Here is a 5,836-nt window from a genome sequence, read left to right on the forward strand (position 1 = left end):
CGGGGCGGCCTTGGGCCGCCGCTCAGAGCGGGGTGTGGGTGAGAGTGCTCCGCGCTTTCCCCGCCGGAGCCCGGCGAGCCCTTGATAAACCGTTCAGGACGGGTTGGTGTCAGGGCTCCAGTGGCGCAATCGGTTAGCGCGCGGTACTTATACAGCAGTACAAAGCCGAGCAATGCCGAGGTTGTGAGTTCGAGCCTCACCTGGAGCACACAGCTTTTTGGGAGAGAAAACGGGCATTTTTTGGGACTTGGCGGCGCTCCGGACGGAGAAGGACAAAAGTGCGGGGAAAAATTATGCGGCCCTGGCGGCACCGTGGGCCCGCTGGAGCGGGCACAGCGCGCCCGGGGAAGTGGCTCTGCGGGGCGCACCAGGAGCGCCGGTGCCTCAGTGCCACCTGTGTGTGCGTGCCTACAGGGACTTGTCCCCGCTGAAGGGGACAGGATTCATGGCACCCTGTCGCTGCACAGAAACAAGCGTATTTCTCCTCAGAGCTGCTTGTGAGTGAGAAATTGCAGGAAATAAAGATTATTTTACGCTATGTTGTTTCATACAGAGTGCAAGAAAATGCTCGACTGGCGTCGTTGATGCAACTCAATGGTGATAACATATCTCTGTTTGGTGGTGACAGTCTGTAACTGCTCATTGCCTGGGTAGTGCTTAACAAATACACACACTGTTGCAGGAAGGAAAGTATTTCAAATAATGTCTGATTTCACCACTCAAGAAAGGCAGCAGGGCCGTGGGAAAAGGGCAGCTCTGTAATGGAGAAGGCTGCAGGACACTTCCTGGATGTTTAGGCAGGACGCCTCCTGGATGTTTAGGCCCAGATCTTGTGAACTCCCCTCAACATCTAGTCTGCTGCTTTCACAGTGCAATTTATACCAAAAAGTTCAAAGGGGCCCTCAAGATCATGCAGCCAGAGATGTCTCTATTGCCCATGTGAGCTCTTTATCTGTACTGCAGGCATTAACTCCAAGAAATGCCGCTTTAAGGCTCTTAATTATCCTTTCTGTCTTTTAGTTACCACTTTGTGCCCTCTGAATTTTGCATTAACTTTACAGCTTTCAATGTTGAGGTGGTAATTCCTGAAGCAGGTACCATAGTGGTATAAGGAAGTGTAAGTGAATAAGAGACATCTGTAATGTATCAAAGGATGAATCAAATTAATCTTTTGCTTGCAGTAGGTTTCATGCTTTCTTCTTCATGCCAGGATATCCATGTCTTGGTGCTGAGGTCTGTACAGAGGAGTATTTGGATAAGTATTGGGAGTACTAAAAAATGAAAGTGCTGCTTTTGTGTAACTGGGGAAAAAGAACCCAAACCACAAATCATTAGAAAGGGAGAGGGACTCCATTCCTTGGACAGAGACCTCTTAAGAAACTGAGTGGGGACAGCACTACTTCCTTTCTCACTTTCCTGATGGGTCTCCAGGAACAGGCAGCAGCTCCTGCACCCTCCTGCCAAGGAGGAACTGCTAGTTTGACATTTGGGGTCTTGCTCTGGCCTGCTGGGTGAGTGATGATACAATTTTTGCCACATTCAGGGTGCATGAAGCAGATGAGGTTCGTTGCCTGCACAGCTGTTTTGTGATATGCCTCCATGGTGGTGCCAGAGAGCAGCCAGGACATGCAGTGGGACCATAAAGTGCTGTGACCTTCTCCACAAGATCTCCTCCATCCCCATAGTCTTTACCTCAGCTTTTACTGATTTTTATCTTGATTCTGGAAAAAAAGAAACAATGGCTTTGTGAGGCGACTCTTGAGTTTCTGCCCCTTCTGATGGGTAGGCACCTGTGCCTGACACCTGAAGGGCAACGTGTTCCAAGATGGGCATTTCACACTGAAAGTCATGCTAAATCAGGAAAATTTATATGGATTGACTGGAAACCCCAGGAAAATGAGAACGGTATTCATCTCATGACTGTTTACGACATGAAGTGAACGGCTGCTAAAGCATGAGGACTTCCATGGAGGCAGGGCTGTGAGGTTGCTGGGCCCTGGTGCCGCTGGCTGACCGGTCTCTTACTGCCCAGCCCATGGCAGTGCTGCAGTGGGGCTGGCCCGGCTGGAATGGTGCCATGCTGGGGTGAGCTCAGTGAACCACCCGGGGGCTGCTGTGGGAGCAGGTGAGCTCTGTGTCCCTGGGAGGGGATGAGAGTCGGACCTGGGCAGGTTTTCTCCAGGGCTGTGAGGAGCTTCTTGTTGTGTGATGCCGAGCTGGGCTCCGGCACGGCCATGGCCGTTCTCGTGAGGTGAAATGAGGAGGGCCTTGGCCTGTTGCTTGCATTTGCAACTTTTTCCTCAAAATTAGGTCTTACAGACTTACGAGAAGAAGGTAGTTTTTTATTACACTAACTCGTTTTTTTATTAGGCATTTTGGTCCTCATTTGTTGGGTAATGCTCTAATCTACTTGGCAGCAGCTTACGTATAAAAACGTGTATAAAGTTACGTATATCAGTTCATGTGGGCATGAAGACTTCCTCACCATTATGGGAGAGTTCCAAAAGTCTTTGTGTTGGCACTAGCTTATTTTCTAAATCTTAAGTGTAACCACATGATATATTTGGAAAACACCTGTGTGTGAGGGATGCAAAGAGCCAGCTGCACTGTGATCTAGGGAGAGAAAATCCCACCTCTTCCCCAAATGGTAACAAGGTTCACCTGTGCCTCATTTTCCTTTTAAAAGCCAGGTGCCAGCACTTATGCTCCTTTCTTGAGCCGCTGTTCATTACTGCCCTTGAGGTAGTAGCCAGGGGAGTCCTGGCTTTAGCCTGCTGTCACCTAGCAAGGGACTGTCATGGACTCTGGGTGCTCCTGGAAGTGCGTTCAGGAGGAAAGGCTTCCCCATGGTGAGTCTTCCATGTTGCCTGGCTTATCTAGGGGCCTGCCTTTGTCAGCCTCTGTTTCTCTGTTTCATTGCCTGGTGTGGATGGCGTGCCTGCAGGCCTGCATCTCCCAAACTCCTCTGGAATTCTTCTGGAATCCTTTTTAAAAAGGTCCCTCTTCTTAAAATTTGTCTTGCTCTTTGTTTAATGTTGAGTATGGACTATAAGTGCGCTACAGGCTTATTCTGGCTGCTATGAGTTCCCACTGACTGCTTATAGATATAGGAAAGCTTGATGTGTGCTGATTATTGATGGAAAGAGAATTTTCAAAGATGTGTCTTTTGCCTGATATTGGAGGATTAATAATGAGCAGGTTAGGGAGGGGGATTTTTATTTATCCCTATATGATCTCGCTCAAACAGGGAGCCTCACTGCAATGCCAGATATAAGATTAAGAAAGAAAGGCTTATTCAGGGTAGACCTTCCTGATGTTTATTTCTAAGAGTGGGAACTCTTGTCTCTGGCATATTAGTACAATTGTGATTGTGAGGTTCTGAAGTGTTTGCTTAAGTTACTTTAAATGTAAAAGTCTGGAATTTTCCATAATATTGAGGTTTGCATATCCTAGCAAATACCTATAAAAGCCTATGGTAAGGACTTGGCCTACGTAATTGTTATGAAATCAAAGCAATAAATACTTGGAGTCTTTGCAAATAATAAACAGCCAATGTCTGCTCTTTATAGCTTTTCCCAATAGATGGCACTGTGGTCCCACAGAGAGAAAAAGACGAAGGCAAAACATTCCCAGATGTCCTAAAAATAGAAGCCACTTGCTGAATGCTCCGTTGTGCACTGTAGAGAACAATAGGCCAGAATTTCAAAGGTTGCTTAGAAGACAACGTCCTCTGAAGGTATAGACACACTGTGGTTTTGTTTTGGGTTCTACCACCACCTTTGTCCTTTGTATGTATCATCTTGAGGAGCTTTCTGAAATTAAAGTCTATTGATCTGTTGTGTTTGGAGTAGCAGAGGTGAATGGTATCATGTTTTTTTTTAAGTCTCTATGAAACTAGTCCTGTGTCAAAGTTCCAGTGTAGTAGGCCTGACTTAGATTCTCTTAAACAATTATTTTTTTTTTGTGGAATAGCTGGCATTAGAGGTTTTCATGCAGGGCTGCCTGAAGTCCAGGTGGCTGCTTCCCACTATGGAGAGGAGGCTGTGGAGGTGTATTGGGCTTAGCTGGGAGGAGAAGAATGAAGTGTAGGTGCTTGAAAACTGTGTGGAAGAACTTAAACCAAATAGAAATACTCTGCTTTTGTGGAGAAAAGGTAAGGTGAGAAAAGGAAAATAAAAATTCATGTGGAAGCCTCCTTGAGGAAGAGCTGGGAGATGAGGAGCACAGTGGGGCTGATAGAAGGTGGAGAAGTGAGAAGAACTTGTAACAGGAGTAGAAAAGCAAGCTGACAAAGAGAAAGGCTTTATGCATTGCTCTCTGGAACTGGTGAAGGGAATGCTACAAGGAGGGAACTAAAAGAGAAAGGGTATGGGCACAAAAAAGGAGAAGATGGAGGAGTCAGATAGAAGAACATAGGTAAGGAAGTTCTTAAAAAGAATTTTTAAAAAATCCTCCTGTCTGGCTATAGCTGCATGAGTGTACTGCCTAGGGCAGTGGAAAACAAGTGAGTGAGTGTTAGCTAGTCAAGCCAAGCTAAGATGGAGTTGCTGTAGAAAGCAAATAGGCCTGTCCGCTTTGCTTAAGCAAACAGAGAGCTCAAGAGGCAGGCTTTTCTTCTCTGTGTGTTTTGAGTGGTTACTTTAGTGTGGCAATATAAGAGACCCCTTGGTCTCTCTAGGGTTTGAAGCTGGTGTTGGGAGGGTTAGAGAGCTCAGCTTTCTGGTTTGGAAAAGGAAGGAAATGGACAATCAGTCCTGGATTTTGTGCCCATTTAATTTTCTTGCTTGTGCTGAGTTTGCTGTGTTAGGCTCTGCTTTTAAGGTGGAAAAAGACTCTTGGTTTCTTCAAATAGTTTTGGTGCAGCCTAAATATTTGAAACCTTGGAGAAGTTTCAAAATACAGCAAAACAAACTAAACCAAACCCAGAGGAAGAACAAGCTGGGGAAGTGGCTGAAATGGAAGGGGGTAGTAAAAGAGTCTGTAATTATGAATTTTGGGGAAGGGATGCTCCCTTGAAGTAGGCATTTGAGCATGTGCAGACTGCTTTAGTTCAGAGATCTTCATACCTGGGGTAGCAGATTTATGGCAGTATGAAGAAATACTTCTGGAAATTTAACTATATATATAATAAAATATACATAGGAAGATTATGGAAGAAGATAAAGCAATAATTTAAAAACCTGCCTTTTGAAAATATGGTGGAAAATTCTTAAGAGAGAATTGTGCTGGAAGTCACGTGGCTGCATGGTGTAACTTAGATGGTTTACCAGTTTTGTGAAGAGAAGCTGTCAGTCAATAAACACAAACATTCAAAACCTGTTACAAGGTCTTAGTGTCAGTTGACTTCATTGCTTGCATTGATTTTCCATTTATCCTACCCACTGAAATGGGGATGAGAATTGATTAACTATACATCTATACATCTTAATTTTAGGCACCATTTATATGCTGTGTAAAGAAGGATATACATCTGTCTTAAGGGAAAGACACCTCACACTTGTGCCAACACGCTTGAAAGCCATTTAATATTGAAAAGCTGTTAACAGTGCAAGTTTATGTAGCTTTGTCAGGGAGCTGCCCCACCTTTTTTTTTTTTTGCATTGTTTTATCACTTGGAAGTGAAAATATATCTGGCTTAGGGCAATTTTGTAGGAAAATGCTCAGAAATTAGAGGAATTTTGTAGGAAAATTATGCCGGATTTGGGGATGCTTTTGAGGGTGTCTGTATTAAGTGCCTGGATCCCAGTTTGGCAAGTTAACCTCTCTCATGCTCTGGGCCACTCTGCCCCATCTTCCTCCTCTCAGGGGGGATTCAACCTCAAAAGCTAAAGGGTTG

The 5,836-nt window shown here is 45.1% G+C and overlaps 1 non-coding gene across 1 annotated transcript; it reads left to right on the forward strand.

The window, feature by feature from the left end:
* Nucleotides 1-114: 114 nt before the first annotated feature.
* On the forward strand, nucleotides 115-208 carry TRNAI-UAU. The gene is made up of 2 exons: nucleotides 115-152; nucleotides 173-208. It is a non-coding gene; the product is annotated as a tRNA-Ile (tRNA).
* Nucleotides 209-5,836: the final 5,628 nt, after the last annotated feature.

The sequence above is a fragment of the Geospiza fortis genome, unplaced genomic scaffold, assembly GCF_000277835.1.
Source record: "Geospiza fortis unplaced genomic scaffold, GeoFor_1.0 scaffold41, whole genome shotgun sequence".
In the NCBI taxonomy this organism is placed as follows: domain Eukaryota; kingdom Metazoa; phylum Chordata; class Aves; order Passeriformes; family Thraupidae; genus Geospiza; species Geospiza fortis.